At 50.3% G+C, this 20,310-nt stretch overlaps 1 long non-coding RNA gene across 1 annotated transcript in view; it reads right to left on the bottom strand.

Moving 5' to 3' along the window:
• Positions 1-3,014: 3,014 nt before the first annotated feature.
• The window catches only part of LOC146394351 (uncharacterized), a 98,457-nt gene continuing 81,161 nt past the window's right edge, over positions 3,015-20,310 (bottom strand). The window contains exon 7 of the long non-coding RNA XR_014836120.1: positions 3,015-7,923. This is a non-coding gene — a long non-coding RNA (uncharacterized LOC146394351). The remainder of the gene's footprint in view (positions 7,924-20,310) is intronic.

Here is a 20,310-nt window from a genome sequence, read left to right as displayed (position 1 = left end):
GATCATTGTGAGAAATTTAGCAGCATCCCCGGATGGATTCGAGACCCTGGAGCCCATGAGGAACCTTCACACTGTGAGGATCTACAAGAAATCGCTTGCAGCCTGCCTGGGGAGGCCAGCTCTAAGAAGCACGGTGTTTTCCCCGAGCTGTGCCTTCACCTCGCTGCGGGTCTTCCAGCGAGCTTAGCACAAATGAGCAGCATCGCAGTGGGCAGGTGACAGCTTGAATGGTGTCCCCCCAAAAGATACGCGGCAGTTCCAACCTCCCTGCTTATACACATTCTCTTATCTGGGAACAGGGCCTTTGCAGGCAGCATTAGATGAGGTCCTACTGGGTCAAGGAGGGCGCCTTCGCAGTCTGACCCACGTCCTTGTAGGAAGAGATGGTGACACAGAGACAGAGACGCACCGAGGGAGGAAGCCAGGACGCTCAGGGAGAAGACCGTGTGGTGACAGGTTGGAGGGACATGTCCACAAGCCAAGCGACGCCAAGGATGGCTGGCAACACCGGACACTGAGACAGGGGCATGGAATGGACTTTCCCCCAAAGCCCTCACAGGGCAGGGCTCCACACGGCACTGGATTTCAGACTTCTGGCTTCCACAACAGATGGGGGTAGAACAGACTCTGGCCGTTTCAAGTCACCTGGTTTGTGGTACCGGCTACGGCTGCCCTAGAAAATGGAGAGCATCCCTCTCCTGTGAGTGTGCACGGCGGTGAACGTGATGCACAAACATCTCTGGCACGCTCTTCCGAGGTCTCACGTGCCCATGAACATAAACACGCAAACTCACGGAGGAGGTGCAGGGCAACCGGTGACCTGGGCCCAGAGGCCCTCATGTTGTTGCTCTAGGGCTTAGGCCACTGGGCGAGTCCCTCCAGCCTCAGTAAGGCCTGTTTTGCTTCCCGAAAGACGGGCCCTAACAGTGCACAGGTCAAGTTGCAGGGACTATTAAGCGTTTGAGGCAACAGTAACAGGAGCCCACATGGCCATTCCCAGCCTCCCTGCTGGGAAGCTGGCTGAACCCTAGCTCAGCCCAGGTGGAGGGTGACACTGGCCCTGCTGAGAAGGAACTTTCATTTTATTTTGTTACATTTACTTATTTTTGCTTTTGAGGGCTGCACCTGCAGCATATGGAAGTTCCCAGGCTAGGGGTTAAATTGGAGCTGCAGCTGCCAGCCTACACCACAGCCACAGCAAGATAGGGTCTGAGATGGATCTGTGACCTACACCACAGCTCATGGCAATGCTGGATCCTTAACCCACTGAGCAAGACCAGGGATTGAACCAGCATCCTTGTGGATATTAGTCAAGGGTGTTACTGCTGAGCCACAATGGGAACTCCAGTTTTATTTATTTATTTATTTAGGGCTGCACCTGCAGCATATGGAAGCTCCCTGGGCTAGGGGTTGAATCGGAGCCATAGCTGCCAGCCTATGCCACAGCTCACAGCAACACAGGATCCTTAACCCACTGAGCAGGGCCCAGGATCGAACCAGCATCCTTATGGATACTAGTTGGATTCTTAACCCACTGAGCCACAACGGGAACTCCTATGCCTTCATTTTTTTTTGTTTGTTTTTTTAGCTATTTCTTGGGCCGCTCCCGCGGCATATGGAGGTTCCCAGGCTAGGGGTCAAATCGGAGCTGTAGCCACCGGCCTACGCCAGAGCCACAGCAACGCGGGATCCCAGCCGCGTCTGCGACCTACGCCACAGCTCACGGCAACGCCGGATCGTTAACCCACTGAGCAAGGGCTGGGATTGAACCCGCAACCTCATGGTTCCTAGTCGGATTCGTTAACCACTGCGCCACTATGGGAACGCCTCGTTTTTTTTTTTTTTTTGTCTTTTTTTAGCCTATGCCTTCATTTTAATGTTGCAGGGGAATAGGAGGAAGGCTGGGGGAAGGAGTCGTGTGGACAGAAGGTACTGGGATGTAGAGGGTGGTGCCAGTCTTGGACATGCCCATGCAGCCCACCCCAAGGGCAGCTCCTGTGTCCAGTGCTGGGCTGCCCCAGGGAAGGGAGCAGAGTCAGCTGGGCCCTGCCCGCAAGGGTCTTATCTTCTGGGTAGGGGGAGGGACACGCTGCCTGCATTTGTCCAGGCCTCGCAGTGTACTGGGTGCCAAGGTGGGGTAGGTCTAAGGCTGTCTGGGTGCAGGGAGGTGAGCGGCCAGAAACGAGCATGGCTTTTCATGTCTTGCTGGCAGGCTTACATCCCATGCGGACCTGACAGTTCTTGCTCATTCTGGGAAGATGGGTCAGGAGTGAGGGTGAAACGACAGTCAGTCAGGTTGTTCGAGAGGTTGCTCTTAATTTCATAGGAAATTTCTGAAGGTAAAATATTTGAAAACTTATTATTATTTTAAGAACATAGACTAGCCTGGTTTAGGTTAATAAACTGTCATCTTAAGGAAGTCCTTTGAGGGCTTGCTTTAAAGAACAAATGAGGATAATTCATAATTAGCGCGGCACTTTTTTGGGAGCGTGGGGAAAACAATCCCAGGGAAATGAGGTGCTAATTACCATGCCAGAACGCAGGAATATATCCGGAATATGCTATGTCATATTTTTGGAGGCATGCTAAAAATATCAGCAGGACTGTAAGGGAAAACCCAATTTCTAGTTATCTAATATTTATTAAATGCATGAAAAATAATTTATTCATTCTGTTAAAGAGAGGAGCATAAGGAAATGGTGCCAATTCATTTACCAGAGTTATATTTTAACAGCCTTTCGAAGACTCTCGTTCCGAATTAGCTATTCCGACAGTTACTGAAAAATCATATTAAAACTCAAAAGCCACATTCCTGTTGTATTCATTCATTTTCCTGACAATTAATTCAAAGGTAACTACGTTGCTGCCAGCACATGTGGACATCTCACAAGCTCATGCACAGATCTGCAATTTTCACTTCTTTTCCTTAGCCTGGAATGTATCTCCCTGACCCTTCGCTTTCTCCCCAAACTGGAGGCTCAACCCCAAATGTTTCTGTCTCCAAGTGTGGAATATTTATTTGTATTGTCGATGCCATCTTTAGGTAATTTCCAGCAAGGTTTTGCTTGTTGATTCAGAAAACCTTTTTTCCCTTTTAGCCGTCTCTCCACCTGGGGTTGCTTGCTACGTACACGCTCCAACATCTCAGAACTGCTGAAGTGCAAGACGCGTAGGAGTTTAAGAGATGAGATGGTAATTACACATTTCCAGGGCCATGTGGCTGCAGGAGGCTCAGGGGACGCAGTGACAGGGCAAACACAGATGGAACAACAACCACCACCACCACCAAGCAGGACACTTTGTATCACCCAAGGACACAAAAGCTAAACTGACAGTCCTGAAAAAATAGACTGGCTATTATTTCATGACATGTATGAAACAGCATGTGCTCTTTCTATAAATGTAAACCATCATAGCCCCACAATCCGAAAAAGAGATTAATCTAGTTCCTGCAACGTTTACTCTGTTAAAGTGATGATCCAGCCTTTTCTTCTTGGTGTGACGGTTCACACTCGCCCAGCTTCTGTCAAAACCATCACGTAATGCGAATTAATGGAGTCCAAATTTATTAGATCTTATTAATTATGACCTTGCTGCTTCCTGGCCAGACACGTACAAGGGATTTGGGATCCACCAACATGTTGGGGAGCCTGGCAGCAGGAAAGTCGAATAAGGCAGAAAGGAGCAAGGAGCGTAAACGTGCACACTTGCAAACCGTGTGGAGCCTGATTTGGTTGGAAGGTGCCTCCATGGGAGTGTCGTGGTCAGAGGTATCACCAGCCGATGAGCTCTGTCCTGTCTTCAGCTGGCTCTCCCCTTCAGGGCAGTGAGGGTGGTAGAGGGATCTAGATTCGGGGGGAAACTGGAAATGCTCAGGAAGTCGATCCCTCCTTTAGTGTCTGGTCCAGCTAGAAACCCTGGTCCAGCTCAGAACTTGCTCTGAGTGCAGCCTGGGCTCTGGACTTAAACCCATTCTGCAAAATTCAGGTCAAAGCTCACAGGCTTTGTTTTCAGAGCAAATCCTTTCGTGGCAAAACAGCTGAACATTTCCAGGACTCTAATCATGCAGGAACCCTGTGGGGTCAGGGGACCACAGGGAATGGCTGAGGGCGTGGAGTTGGGAGCCACTGCGTGGGGACTCACCCAGGCTACTCACTGACCCTCTCTGGGCCTCGGTGTTCTCATCTGTAGGATGGGGCCGGGGCAGCTGTGAGGATTCCATGAGGGCTTGTTTGCAGAAGGGTTTAGAACCAGCAGGAGGCTGCGAGTGAACGCTCCAGAAATGATGGAGGAGATTGACAAGCCAAGCAGGTCACGCCTGTCTGTTGTTTTAAGATGACAGATGAGGTGGCGGGGGCTCTGTTATCACCTGATTGAACATAAAAAGTCCCATGGGTGGGACCTTGGGTCTTGTCTGTCATGGGGAGTAGGGTGGGGGGAGGAGGAGGAGGAAGGGGGGGGGTAAGAGAGAGGGAGTCAGGGAACAGAGAGAGAAGGGGAAGGAGACAGGTCCCGTCCTGTGTGCCCTGGCCCCGCCACTCCTCGCCCAGCCTGAGACCCACTGGGCAGGACTTGCCCTCTGCTGGCTGCACACCCACTTTCCTTCCCGCCTGTTACCCAATAAGGCCCCAAGAGTCACTTCTTCCAGGAAGGGTTGGTTCTTTCAAAGAAACTGTTGCAAACCTGAGGCGTCCTTCGGGATTCCAAGAACACATGTGGCATCGCAGGCCCCCGGGGGCAGAGGCTGGAGAGATCTTGGGGCAATGATGTGACCTGGTGTGTGTGACAGCCACCCACCAGGAAGGTTGGCCAGCTCTGGGTCTTCAAAGACCCTCTTCTCCACCCAGACACTTGTGTGCCGGGGCGCTCGTACAGCTAGCATTGATTCGGTGCACAGGGATCCAGAACAGCCACTGCATGGGGCAGTAGCAACGGACCACAAGCTCTATAGGCCCAGGGAAGAACTCCAGCAAGGATGGCACAGGATGTGTGACTCTGGAAGGTTCTGGAGGGACTCAGAGCAGAGCCCAGAGAACAGAAGAGAGACGCCAACAAGACTCCATGGGAATGAAAAGGATGCCCTAGAAGCAGTTATCAAGCAGCAGCCCTCGGCCCAGGGGGCCACTGCTCACTGGACGTGTCAGGGCCAAACCCAGTCAAGTGGGCCGTGAGTGTGAACTACACACCCGATTGCAAAGGCTCCGCCAGGGCAAAATCTCTTATGGATCCTTTTTTTTCGGCTGCGCCCACAGCATCTGGAAGTTCCCGGGCCAGTGATCGAACCGGTGCCACAGATGCAACCTGCGCCAAATCCTTAACCTGCTGTGCCACGGGGGAACTTCCTCATCGATTATTTTCATAGTGATTCCAGGTTGAAATCGTTACGTTTCAATATAGCGGATAAATAAAATATATTCTTGAAATGAATTTCGCATCTTTCTTTTTACCTTTTAAGTTGCGGGTGTCAGAACATTGATTTGGGGGCGTGTGTTCCGTTTCTAGGGGGCAGCACTGGAGGGACAAATACTGCAGAGGAAACTGTGTCATCTCTGATGAGGACAAGCGACAGTCCAAGGGCAGGCGGAGCCTCGGGGGCAGGCAGGACGGGAAGGAAGCAGAGGACCTTCCGAGGCCGGTTCCCGTGCAGACAGCTCTCGGGCACAAGCAAAGGGGATACAGCCTGCTCCTTCCGCAGGTGAAGCCTCCTGTGAGGATACCACCGTTACCTCAGGTGCATATGCTCTTCAGAAGATTCTGGAGACTGTGCTTCTGAGGCGTGAAGTGGTAAACGGAAAAGACAAGGAAACCCAGACAGAGGAGCCACCGCCCCAGGCTGGGGTATCTCAGGAGAGCCGTCATCTGGGTTTCAAGATCGAACCTGGACGTTTCCAAGCAGAAGGGTGCAGGGCTGGAGGGGTGGTCTCTACATGGAGAAGACAGACATCAGTGTGGTCTCTACATGGAGAAGACAGACTTCAGTGACTTAGTGTGTCTGAGCGTTGTGGGGAAGTGTCAGGAGACGCTGGAAAGCATTTGGAAAAACGTGGCATACATCCCTAGATCACTGAGCAATGGCATGAGACAGGTGTCATTCCAGAAACTATTCAGAGTTGAACAAGAAAGGAAATGCAATCACAGCTTGCCACTCACACGAGCAGAGAACAGAGGAGGCCAAAATAAAAAAGACTATATAAACAAAAATCATAATATCTAAGTTGGGGGGCTGTGGGGAGTTGAACTGGGGTAATGAGAGCAGGCAACTCCTCAGGCGCCCTAACGGAAGTTGATGAAATGACCGGAAATGAACAAATCAAGAAATAAGAGCGCGTGCACGTTATTTAGAAACAGGCGCAGAAATTCTACAAGAATTAGGTAGGAGTGCAAAGTTGTAGCTTGGAGGGTGGGTGGATGCAGGTAAGGAGAGGTGGAGCAGGGCATCGTCCTTTGGATGGAACTGTACGTGAGCTGAGCTTTTGTTTGACTGAATACTTTTTTTCAAGGACAAGGAGGTTCTGCACCAGCTGAGCTTTCTGGTGCGCCGTGAAATTGCACCAGAATTTGAGTCTTTATGGCATGTTTCTCCTCATACGAGATCAAGAAGTAAGTTTCCAAAATAGGCTTCCCCTCGAGAACAAGTGAGGGGGCCAGGGCATCCTGTGTGAGCCTCTTGGCTCTCTGCTCCCTCCGGTCCTCTCCTCGGGGGCTGAGCTGGGAGTCCTCCCCGGTCCGCCCCACATCCGCAGGCCTTCCCCTCCAGGCCTGCCTCCATGCCTCCGATCCAGCCACCTCGGGATCCGCGGATCCGCGGGGCTAACGCATTCTTCTCAAAATCTTCCCTCCCCCCCGCCGTCATTCCCAGCTATTTAGGTCAGCGTGGACGATTTTAGAGACAGAGGAAGAGGCACTAATGCAAACTTGGGCTAGCGTTTGTTAAAAATAAAATGTTGGCATGCATATTTTAACAGGAACCCGTCTGGATCTGAAAATACACACAGAGACGACGAGGACACACAAGGGGACCTCTTTTCTTCCCGACGCTTTCGTCAACTCAAGAAAACTTGTTCGTCAAGGCAGCCGTTGCTCTACTGACTTGCATCATGCCTGCCCCCAGCCACATTCTTCAGAGACAGCGTCTCGCATCTGGGATTTCACAAGCGACAGTGGGGGAGGTGGGTGGGAGCCGAGCGCGGTCCTTGCTCCTGCATTCTCGGGATGGAATGAGACAGAGCCTGTTTGGCGCTGAAGACAGAGCTCTGGGTATGTCTGTGCCCATTTCGGTGGGGAAGTGGGGAATGTTGGGGGGCTGCTCCTTGCCAGACTCGGGGGCAGAGGCGCATCCACAGAGTGACGGCACGAGGCCAGGCTGGTCTCCTTCCCCCTCCTCCAGGAGCATGGGACACAGGTGTCTCCTTCTGGGCAGAAGAAGTCACTGAAACTTGCCTTCTTACTCAGCACTGTTTTTTTCTCCTGGAGCGTCAAAATCATTGCTTAATTTCTACTGTGGGCAATGAAAGCCACGATGTGAGCAAAACTTAGTGAAAAATTAATCCAGGGGGAGTACCTGCCTCTTTTTTACCTCCTCACCATCAAAGCAGAGCTGGTTTGAAAACAACCCAAGCAAATGTGACTTTGGGGGAGGGGCGCTTGGGGTCCGGGAGCCCAGCTGCTTGGCCCCTCTTGACAGATATCCTGTCCCCAAGCTTCAGGTCTCGGATCTGAGTCCAAGGAGGAGAGATGGGAAAGGGAACGCTCCTCCCCATACAAATGTGGGTTTTTCTGAGCCACGCTCAGCTCCGGCAGGTGCTGTGAAGGCATCCCGCAGGACCCCCCACACGTGACCCACATCCGCGGAGGAGAGCTTGTTCCTAGGAGGCCGCCCACACGCTGCTGTCCAGCAGACATTGACAGAACACTGTAACTCACCTACAAGTAAAAATAATTGAAAGAAAGTGTGATCGTGCCACAGGAAAGCCTACCTTGTCGTCTAGACTTCTTTGGCCCTTGACAGACACCTCCTAGAAGTTCTTTATTTTTCTCTTGCTTTCTTAAAGCAAGATTTTGAAGCAGCTCTCACGCAACCCAGCTTGGGTCTGCTCTGCGGTGCGTAGTAAAGCTAATCTCCTGATACAGGGCTGTGGTGCAGGGACGTGCAGCGGTTACGGTGGGCGTCCAGCAAGGCGTCCAGGTGGTAATGCTCCCAAGGCCCCGACTCCCCAGCGGGTTCCAGGAGAGCATGTTTGGAGGCCAGGTAAGGGAGGGGGTCCCAGGTGTGTGAACAGCTTGTGCACAGTTCTCTGGCTGGCTGATGGCAAGGTAACACGCACTGTCACAGGGGTTTGTGTCATCAGTCCTTAGGCTGCAGCAGGCCTGGGGGCTACAAGCTCCTGGGCATCGAGCAGATAACAGCCTCCACTGGGTGGGAGTTTTAGCATCTGTAAAACAGCTCAGGAAGCTGCATCAGATACGGTTATCTGGGCTTTAGAGAGGAGCTGAAGCAGAGGACACGGGGGGAGGGGGCTGGCCCAGGGAACGTCCCAGAAGGTCCTGCTCGGTGACACCAACATCTGTTTCCAGAGAAACTTTGTCTTCCACCTTCTTCCCTGCCCCACAGGGAAAGTACTTTTCTAATGTAGATTTCTTGCCTAAATAAGAGACTGAAGACTCAGTCACTGAAATCAGGGTGTTCCATGACTGCTGGGGCTCATGGTACATCTCATCAAGAACCCAAAGAGTTGGTGCACAAAGACAGGCATTCCCGTTGTGGCACAGCGAAAACAAATCCGACTAGTATCCATGGGGACGAGGGCTCCATCCCTGGCCCCGCTCAGTGGGTTAAGGATCCGGCGTGACTGTGAGCTGTGGTGTGGGCTGCAGACGCGGCTCGGATCTGGCATTGCTGTGGCTGTGGTGTAGCCTGGTGGCTCTAGCTCTGATTCAACCCCTAGCCCGGGAACATCTTTATGCCACAGGTGCAGCCCTACAAAAAGCAAAACCCAAACATAACAAAAACCAACCAAGCAACCAACAAAAGGTTTGCTTTAGAAGTGAAACAGGGGGGCAGACATAAAATCATTCAGGTGGTTGGGTTCCCCTCTGGAAATGTGGAAGACAGCAGTCCCTCCCCGGTATAGTGTAGAGAAATGAAAACTGAGGTGTTCACAGACACTGGCCCACAGCAGCCAGATTTGTAAGAGCCCAAAACCAGTATCGGCCTGGATCCCTGCAGTGTAGACACACTGTTTATTGATACACAACCACCTGGATGACTCCAAGCACCCAAAGCCAGTCTCGACACGCCACGGATTTCATGATTCCTTTGCAGACTCCCTCCACATCACCAAGTATAGAGATGAAGACCAGACTCCCTGGCTTCCAGGGGATGGAGAAGGAGAGAGGGCATGTGGCAATAAAGAGGTGACCCAGGGACTTGCCTTCTAGTGATGGGGGAGTTCTGAGTGTTGACCATGGCAGCGTTATATGAATCTAAAAGTGGTACAACTTTTTATTTATTTACTTATCTTTTTTCTAGGCCCCCACCCAAGGCACATGGATGTTCCTGGGCTAGGGGTCGAATCGGCGCTACAGCTGCCGGCCTAGGCCACAGCTACAGCAACACTGGACCCGAGGCTGAGTCTGCGACCTACACCACAGCTCACGGCAAGGCCGGATCCTTAACCCAGGAGCGAGGCCAGGAATTGAACCCTCATCCCCGTGGATACTAGTCGGGTTCATTACCCCCTGAGCCACGATGGCAACTCTGGTACAACTTTCTACAATTCCGGTGATGTTACCAATTTCACGAGTGCATGAAAACACGTGGTATCTGAGTCAGGACTGCAGACTAATCCATTGTATTGGGCCTTTGTTGATTTCCTGGCTTTGATCCTGTGCTCTGGTTTTATGTAAGATGCTGCCACTGGGGAGAGGGGGTGATGGGAACAAGAGACTCCTCTGTACTATTCTTGCAACTTCCTGTGACTCTGTAATTAGTTCCAAATACAAGTCACCCAGTGGAAGCATCTTGGCTCCTAGGAAATCCTCCCTAAGATTCGTTAGATTAGTTCATTCCCATACCTGGCGAGAGTTGGGCCCGAATGGATCGCGTGTTCCAGCTTCTTATCCAGCAAGCACGTAGCTGGCAATATTAAGAAAAGCAAGTGCCTGAAGTAGCTTTGTCTAAACACTACACTTTCCCTAAGAATCCGCTATTACAGAGAGAAACACAAGCCAAACCCATGACAAAGGTGTGATTGCTCAGTCTTGGTCTGCCAGCAGGCAAGGGCATTTGCGTTAGGAGGGTTTATGGGGTTTATGTCCACACACTGTCTTCCAAAGCACGTGGTGCACTCCGGGGCCCACCGTGCCCACTCTCACGCCTGTAGCAGCCTGGTGGCTCCGTCCCTCCCAGACCCAACTGGCATCAGCAATTCCGACTCGGCTATTGCAGCTGCATGCTGAAGGGGCAGGGTGGCCTGCTTTTTTCTCTCTGACAGTGCCACAGATACGTCTTGGGGATGCTCACTGAATAATTAATTTTCAGTTTTAAATAATTCACTCGTCCTGGCCTGCATAATTGCTGGGGACCAAAGAATTAATTAGTTGGATGGCTTTTCTTTCTCCCGTTTTTTTGCTTGGAGGGAGGGCTAGGCCTTGCTGAGTGGAACACAACCAAACAGCCTCTAACTAGGACGTTATCTCAGCAATATCTGAGCACACAAGGGCGAGAGGATAGCGATGCTAATGATTCTGCAGGGCGGAGAGCAGAGATGTTTCTTTCCACTGAATCCCACAGTCCGTGCCCTGACAGCCCACGCATCGCTCCTGGATTATTTTTGTTGGGGAGGACCGGGCCACGCATAGATCAGAGCAATCAAAACGTGATCACAGGCACGCCCTCTGAGGAGCAGTGGGTTAAGGATCTGATGATCGTGGCTGGGGTCGCTGCGGACGAGTGGATTCAATCCCTGGCCCAGCACAGTGGGTTAAAGCTATTGCAGTAGCCGTGGCGTAGGTTGAAGTCGTGGCTCTGGTTCAGTCCCTGGCCTGGGAACTTCCATATGTCACAAGTGTGACTGTAAAATAAAACAAAAACAAAACCAAAACCAAAAAAAAAAAACAAAAAAAAAAAAAACGGAGTTCCCGTTGTGGCTCAGCGGTCAACAAACCTGTCTAGGAACCATGAGGTTGCCGGTTTGATCCCTGGCGTCGCTCAGTGGGTTAAGGATCCCACATTGCCGTGAGCTGTGGTGTAGGTTGCAGACGCGGCTCAGATCCAGCGTTGCTGTGGCTGTGGTGTAGGCTGGCAGCTGCAGCTCCAATTCAACCCCTAGCCTGGGAACCTCCTTATGCCACGGGTATGGCCCTAAAAAAAAAAAAAAAAAAAAAAAGGATCACAAACCCTTGGTTTAGAATAAGGCCTGGCTAACTATCCATGGGTCAAGTGAAACCCATTGTATGTTTTTTGCAAATAAAGTTTTATTAGCACACACTCATGGCCATTCATCTCTGGCTGCTTTCAGCTATACTAGCAGCTGACAGAGACTGTAGGGAGAGCCAAGTCTAAAATATTTCTTCTCTGGCCCCTTGCAGAAAAAGTGTGCCAATCCCTTCTTTAGAAGGCCATTAACGCCATCTGTCTCTCCTGACATTATTTTATTTTTTCTTTTTAGGGCCGTACCTGTGGCATATGGAAGTTCCAAGGCTAGGGGTTGAATCAAAGCTGCAGCTGCCGGCCACAGCCATGGCCACGCCAGGTCCTTAACCCACTGAGTGAGGCCAGGGATCGAATCCACATCCTCATGGATACTGGTCAGGTTCTTAACCCACTGAGCCACAGTGGAAACTCCCCTGGATTTATTTATTTATTCTGCCAAGCCTGCAGCCTGCGGAAGCTCCCAAGCCAGGGATCAAACCTGAGCTACAGCAGTAACCAGAGCCACAGCAGTTACAATGCCTGATCCTTAACCTGCCAAGCCACCAGGGAACTCCTCTCCTGAATTTAAAATACCTTTGCTAGGACTGTCGACACTACGAAACCTCAGGGTTAAGTAGGACTTCTTCTCACCTTGAGGGGAATGAGGGAGGAGAAATAGAGACAAGAAACAAGAACCCTGGGTAAACCCTCAATGGGCTCTGGGCCTTTGAATATTTCGGACGAGGACCTGGGTTCTTGGGGTGGGGCGGCCACATGCAGTCAGGGATGTAAAGCACCCATCGTGGTGCTTGGCATGTAGTAGAGAGTAGGGCTCTTAGGTCGATTTTATCGTTATAATGTCTGTTTCCCCAAGACAAATTTTATCTTTCAGGGATGAATTTATCAGATAAACTACAATTTTCTCTGTGCTTATCGTCTGAACCAGAAATTACAATCTTGAACACTTGTGGAGCTGGAAAAGCTCGATCTGTGTCAGCACGGCCCTAGAAGTGGACAAGACGCCTGAAGGGCAGTCTGGCCTTTGGAATCCGTCCATGCCTGTTTCTCCGGAGGGACTCAGGCCCCATCCCCACCAGCAGAAAGCCAGCGTGCTTGGGAATACACAGAGCTATGCGTAAAATGGAAATGTTTACAATGCAGAATCTGTGCTGTCCAGTCTAAGTGGGGCCGGTGTACTATTAAAAGCGAGAGACGAGAAACGTGAAGAGAACAAAAGCCGTGCCGTCCAGCAAAGCCACAATATCCAGTCCCACATCACGTCCATTGCCCCAAAGGAAGTCCTCATTGAGCAACCTCTTCCCACCCCCTCAGCCCCCAGCCCCTGGTAACCACGGACTCGCTTTCTGTCTCTATAGATGGGCTGAATCTGGAGAGTTCCTATAACTGGAATCACACAGCATGATTTGTGTCTGGCTGCTCTGACCTCGCACAGTATTTTCAAGGTTCATGCATGTTATATAGCATGTATCAACACTTCCTTTTTATACCAGAAGATTGCATTATGATACCACACTTTGGAGTTCCTGTGGTGGCTCAGTGATTAACAAACCCAACTAGGATCCATGAGGAAGCAGGTTCGATCCCTGGGCTCGCTCAGTGGGTTAAGGATCCCGGGCTGCAGTGAGCCGTGGTGTAGGTCGCAGATGCAGGTCAGATCTGGCATTGCTGTGGCTGTGGTGTAGGCTGGCAGCTGCAGCTCTGATTAGACCCCTAGCCTGGGAACCTCCATATGCTGAGGGTATGACCCTAAAAAGCAAAATAATAATAATCATCATTATAATAGCACACTTTATTTATCCATGCATCTGTTGATGGACATTTGGGTCGGTCCACTTGGGGCTATGGTAAACAGTGCTGCTGCAAACATCTGAGGGCACGTGTTTGAGTTGTTGTGTTCAGATCTTTGGGGTACCTGCTGAGGAGTTGAAATGCTGGGTCATATGATAATTTTATTTTATTTTATTTTTAATTTTATTTATTTATTTATTTATTCTTTGCTTTTTAGGGCCGCACCCATGGCATATGGAGATTCCCAGGCTAGGGGTCGAATTGGAGCTACAGCGGCCAGCCTATGCCACAGCCACAGCAACACCAGATCCTTAACCCACTGAGCGAGGCCAGGGATCGAACCCACAACCTCATGGTTCCTAGTCAGATTCATTTCCGCTGCGCCCCGACGGGAACTCCCATGATAATTTTACATGTAACTGACTGAGGATGACGAAAATGTTTTCCTCGGCACCAGGACCATCTTAGATGCACGCAGTCCTTCCCGAATCTGAAAGAAATGCCTTCCCGTTGTCCTCTGAGTAACGTCCGTATTTTTGACGAGACTGACAGGATCATCCAGACGTGGGCCCTGCCTTTCCACCCCACGGGTGCTATTCCTTGCTCACCACACGCGTCCTCACTACGGCCTTTAGGCGCGTCCCCCTGCCTGGAACGTTCCTGTCCTTGCTGTTTAAGCATTTCACCCTCTGTGACATCTCAAGTCCTAGTCCTAGTCTCAAGCCTCTCTCACGCTTTTTGTTTCTCTCTCTCTTTCTTTCTTCCTTCCTTCCTTTCTCTCTCTCGCCCTCCCTCCCTTCCTTTTTTTTATTTTTGCTTTTTAAGGGCCACCCCTGTGGCACATGGAAGTTCCCAGATTAGGGGTCGAATTGGAGCTGCCAGCCTACACCATGGTCACAGCAACGCCAGATCTGAGCCACATCTGCCGCCTACACCGCAACTCACAGCAATGCCAGATCCTTAACCCACTAAGCGAGGCCAGGGATCGAACCGGCATCCGCATGGACACTCGTCGGGTTTGCTGCCTCGGAGCCAGGACGGGAACTCCTTTTGTGCTTTCTGATCTGAGCGCTCACTGTAGTGTCCTGAAGCTCCTTTCTATGAGGCGATGGCACCCACTAAATAGTATCCCCCATGAAGGCAGGGGTAGCATGTGTCCTGCCCTTGATTTTCAGCACAACATGAGGGCTCAGTACATCCGGGAATGAATTAAGTTCCAGGTGCTGTCATCATCCAGGACACAATCAGGGCCGTCGAAGATGATGAAGGGACTCACCCACATTTCATCCTGGACAGGAGGGGCCTGGGGCCTGGCCCCCAGTCCCCCCTCCCCCCATTCTCCTTTCTGCTCACTCAGTATCGTCACGTGCTCCACCGGCACGCAACCTTCGGACGAGCTACTTAGAAGCCATGTTGCACTGAGATGAGGTGTTCTGGCTTGAGACACAACTACCTGAAACTGTGGTTAGCTGGGTGCTTGTGTTAAGAATTAGGTTCCAGGAGTTCCCATCATGGCTCGGGGTAATGACCCCTACTATATCTATGAGGATGTGGGTTTGATCCCTGGCCCTGCTCTGTAGGTTTAAGGATCTGGTGCTGCCACGAGCTGTGGTGTAGGTAGCAGCTGCAGCTCAGATCCCGAATTGCTGTGGCTGTGGTGTAGGCCAGTGGCTAAGGTTCTGATTCTACCCCTAGCCTGGGAACTCCCATATGCCACAGCTGAGGCCTTAAAAAGACAAAAAAAAAAAAAAAAAAAAAAAAAAAAGAATTAGGTTCCTCTTGCTTTCTGACTTACTATTTTCCTCAATGTTGAATAAGCTGCCTCTATGATGAGAATTCGTTTCTAAAATCATTACTGTTTCGTGAAACAAGTGTTGATCAACATCTGTGTGCAAAGGAATTCTTCGAGGTGTTCCTGCTCTGGCGCAGTGGGTTAAGGATCCCGCATAGTCTCTGTGGCAGCCTGGGTCACTGCTGAGGCACAAGTCTGATTCCTGCTCCGGGAACTTTCAAATACTGCAGGTGTGGAGTTTAAAAAAAAAAAAAAAAAAAAAAAACAAAAAACGGTGATTTAGGCCACCATGAAATACCATGCTGACCTAGAATGGCTGATGTTATTGACTACATAGAAGTTTTTTTTCTTTTGTTTTTTTTGGTCTTTTTTTGTCTTTTCTAGGGCCGAGCCTGCGGCATATGGAGGTTCCCAGGCTAGGGGCCTAATTGGACCTGTAGCCGCCAACCTATGCCACAGCCACAGGAATTCAGGATCTGAGCCACGCCTGCAACCTACACTACATCTCACAGCAACCCCAAATCCTTAACCCACTGAGCAAGGCCAGGGATCGAACCCGCAACCTCATGGTTCCTAGTCAGATATGTTAACCACTGAGTCACGACGGGAACTTTTTTTAGGTTTTTTGTTTGTTTGTTCTTAACTGACCACACAGAAGAAGGGCAAGGAGGTGGAGGCCAGAATTCTGACAGGGATGGTGAGAAATTTATGTAACACAACCACTTTGGAAAAGGGCCTGACAGTATGTTAAGAGGTTTACCACACATCCATTCTAAGCCCAGCAACTTCATCCATAGGGAGTTACCTAAGAGAAAGTAAAATCCAAGTCCATAACAGACAGCATGGTGTGAGAATGTCCATTTACGTTTCATTTACAGTCACAAAAAACTGGGGACAGTCAGTCATCTCTCAGTTGAATGGCTACATAAGCAATGGCCTAGCCACAGAAGGGCATCCTGGTCAGCTCCAAAGAGGATAAAACGACTGAGACCCACCACCACTCACACAGATGCACTTCCAAAACATCATGCTGAAAGAGGGAAAGAAACGCGTCATCAAAGAATACACACTGTATGATTCCTGACGCTCCAGGGAAGGCAGATCTAGTTTTTAGTGACAGAAGGTCGATCGGTGGAGAGAGGATGGACCAGGAGGAGGCACAAGGCGACTGTCTCATGACAGTCTCATGACTGTCTCTATGTGTGGGCACCATGGGCATAGGCGGGTCAACAAAACCAATCACACGGGATGTGGAGACTCGTGCATTTCACTGTATGGAAACGAGACCTCGATTTTTAGAAATGGAAAATGACAGTCCCTTTGCTGCTTGTAAATGAAAAGATGATTTATGTAATGGTTTGCTCTATGGCACAATGTGATCTCACAGGCTCTGTGAGCGTGTCTTAGATGACGTTGGGTGGGCTTCTTGGCTTTCTACTCTACGATCACTGAATTAAAAAATTGTGTGTAAGGATTAAATTATGGTCGCCATTGAAAATGTTACTCTTTTTGAGTAGCTGGTGAATAATTTTCAGACTATCACTTGCATACTCATTAGAGTTTAAAAAAAAAAAAAAAGATGAGCACTCCTTGGTGGTTCAGCATTTAGGACTCCAACGTTTTCATGACTGTAGCCTGGATTCAGTTCCTGATCTGGGAACTGAGCTGCCACATGAAGTTGTGGCAAAAAACAACCAACCAAACAAACAAAAGAAGCTTTTAAAGTCTTTGTACTGGTTAGCTTTTGCTGCTTTGACAAATACCTCCAAAATATAACATCTTAAAACAAATACCGTTTCTGTGGCTCACGGTTCTTGGGCCGGCCATCTGGGCTGGTCTCAGACAGGTGCTTCTTCTGGTCTTGGTGAGGCTCAGCAGTGCATAAGCAGTTACCTTCCTTCCTGCACAGACTGAGTTACCCAAGCATGCATCAGCAGCTGTGACACCCGAGAGAAGGCCACGGTAGGGGCGATCCAAAATAGGCATGGCCGAAAGGCAGAAGTGAGAGGTTAATTTCGCTCTCCTCCCCAACCCCACACTCTCTGCCTCCAAAAGGGGATCCCTTCTCCATTTGGCTTCTTCTGTGGGGTAGGGTCGGAAAGTCCCCTGATGGTCGAAGCTGAGCTGGTTTGTCCTCCTTGGCAACTCGTGAGAAGCAGAAAAGCAATCTTGACACTATCAAGAAAATGCCTGTGGAGGGTCATGCCAGGAGCTAACACAGTTACAGGAAGCATAAGACAGTGCCACAACTCAAACAGCACCATCCACAATGTATTTTCAGTATGAATACGGATTTGGGTTTGATCATCACCGAACAAAAAAGAATAGAAAGATTAAAATGGCTGAAATGAACCATCATTCTTGTCTTACATTCTAAGAAGCCAGAGCAGGGAGTTCCTTTGTGGGACAGCGGGTTAGGGATCTAGCATTGTCACTGCAGGGCTTTGGGTCACTGCTGTGGCTTGGGTTCAGTCCCTGGCCTGGCAACTTCCACATGCAGTCAAAAAAAAAAAGAAACCATATCAAAATAATTGCTGTATTTCCTTGTTAAAAACGGAAATGATCTGCCTGAATGCTTAGAAAGAAATGATGATGAAAAGCAGATTTTTGAAGTATTTAAAAAAAAAAAGAAATCTTGAAGTTCCCGTCGTGGTGCAGTGGTGATTGAATCCGACTAGGAACCATGAGGTTGTGGGTTCGATCCCTGGCCTTGCTCAGTGGGTTAAGAAACTGGCGTTGCCGTGGGCTGTGGTGTAGGTCGCAGACGTGGCTCGGATCCTGCGTTGCTGTGGCTCTGGCGTAGGCCAGTGGCTGCGCCTCTGATTCAACCCCTAGCCTGGGAACCTCCATATGCCACGGGAGTGGCCCTAGAAAAGGCAAAAAGACCGAAAAAAAAAAAATCTAGGAATTCCCATCATGGCTCAGAGGAAACGAATCTGACTAGTATCCATAAGGACACAGGTTCTATCCTGGGCCTCGCTCCATGGGTTAAGGATCCGGCATTGCCATGAGCTGTGGTATAGGTCACAGACGAGGTTTGGATCCTGTATTGCTGTGGCTGTGGTGTAGGCCCGTGGCTACAGCTCCGATTCAAACCCTGGCCTGGGAACCCCCATATGCCATGGGTGTGGCCCTAAAAAGACAAGAAAAAAAATCTAGGGTTTTTGTGTCTATCTGTTATATATAATACTGATTTCCCCATCCATTACAATAGAAGCAAATAATGAGAAAAAAAATCCATCTGAGACAATGAGAGATAGTAAGAGAGTTACTCCAACCTTGCGCATGTGCGTTATGCTTTAATGCAGTTGCTGAGCATCCTGACATTCCACTTTCACGTGCACGTATGGAAAGACACATTTTCTCTCTGTGTGTGTGGCGGTGGGGTTGGGGTGGGGGGGTGGAAATTCATATTTTTTTTCAGTGACAATTAACAGCTAATAATCGCAGTAAAATGGGTCTTTCAGAAGTCATCTACCCCAACACAGGTGGGAGGCTGTCATGGACGGGTAGGGGGATGTGCACAGTCCTTCCACAGAGGGGTACAGGCGGGGAGCAGGGAAGGAGAACTAGATGGCGTTTTCTCCCGGCCGCCACTGAGAATCATTATTGAATCTTTTCTGCCAGAGAACACGGGCCCAGGTAGTCAGGGAATCGAGTCTGTGACGCGGCAGCCCATCCATTCCCTTCCCTAGTGGCTCTTCTCTCCACCAAGATACTCTCTTTCTGAAGGGTCGGATTTCTGGCTTGTAGGAGCAGTTTGATTTTGCTGGCACAGGTTTCATTTATGAGTCAGGCAGAAAAAAAGTTAAACCTTAGTGATATCTACTTGGGTGCCTGTATTTTACTGTCGCGTGTCCTCGGTGGGTCAAAGCTGCACCCTCTCTTTAGACCACAGGTGACAACTGTCTGTTAACTCCCACAGTCATGAGCTAAAAAACCCATGCTCTGTCTTGTTGCACTGTCTTTTTCTTTTTTTTTTTTTTGCTTCTTAGGGCCAAACATGTGGCATATGGAAGGTCTCAGGCTAGGGATCCAATCAGAGCTGCCGCTGCCAGCCTACGCCAAGCCTATGCCGGATCCAAGCCACGTCTGTGACCTACTCCACAGCTCACTGCAACACTGGATCTTTAACCCACTGAGCGAGGCCAGGAGTTGAACCCTTATCCTCATGCATCCTAGTCAGGTTCTTAACCCGCTGAGCCACCACGGGAACTCCGCATTGTCATTATTTTAAATTATCAATGGATCCAAGTCTTCTTCATGCGTAAAGGTGGAGTCTAAGTCAAACAAGGGTCTAGATCTGGGTTTCCCCCAAAGCAGACCCGAGACAGGGCTTGAGTGCAAGGTGTTGCCGTGTGAGCCAACCCCAGGAGGCAGCTGCAGGGGAGGGGGCATGAGAAATGGAAGGGAAGGCGGCATTGCCAAGTCTATGAGCACATGGGCTGTTGGGGCCCAGCCCTCTGGGGGCCTGGAGGAGAGCCTGTAGGTCATGCACCTCCCCTGCTCCAGAGTATAAATACCCCAGCTCCCAAGAGCTGCCGGTTGAGCACGGCTTCCAGGAGGCTCAGCTCCTCAGCACGCCAGCTTGTCGCACGCAGGCTAAGCCTGCTCCCTGGGACATAGAGATGAGTGGGGAGAAATGGGGACAGACTCTGACAGGGTCGGTCGGCTCCAGCTCCAGCAACGCACTGCCATGACAGCCCTGCACACAGCCTACGAAAGAAGCACTTCCTTGGGATCCGTGTGGCACAATGACGAGAGTGACAGGACTCAGCGGCCCCGCCCAAGTGCCTTTCTATAAACATTTCTGTGGAGTTCCTGTCATGGCTCAGTGGTTAACCAATCTGACTAGAAACCATGAAGCTGTGGGTTCAATCCCTGGCCTCGCTCAGTGGGTTAAGGATCCAGTGTTGCCCTGAGCAGTGGTGTAGATGGCAGAAGCGGCTCGGATCTGGCGTGGCTGTGGCCGTGGTGTAGGCCGGCGGCTACAGCTCTAATTAGACCCCTAGCCTGGGAACCTCCATATGCTGTGGGTGCGGCCCTAGAAAAAGACAACCCCCCCCAAAAAAAAACATTTCTATAAACAGGAATGAAAACAATGGAGATTACTGGCGAGACCATGTGCATGGGGTCCCGTGCAAGATGCAAACTCAGCGTGTCTGTTCGAAATTCAGAAGGAGGTACCTGGATGAGGGTGGGGGAGAGACGCAGCCCCTCCTCCCCTCATCACACTGCGCACTGAATGTGCCATGCTGATGCCACCCTGGGATGGGGACGGCCACCAAAGTACCTC

This window comes from Sus scrofa, chromosome Y (genome assembly GCF_054392235.1).
Source record: "Sus scrofa isolate SSC_HxYL_T2T_F1_AM1 chromosome Y, Sscrofa_HxYL_maternal_Yorkshire_Landrace_v2.0, whole genome shotgun sequence".
Lineage (NCBI taxonomy): Eukaryota > Metazoa > Chordata > Mammalia > Artiodactyla > Suidae > Sus > Sus scrofa.
Note: the sequence above shows the minus strand (reverse complement) of the source record. Positions and strands in the feature narration are given on the sequence as shown.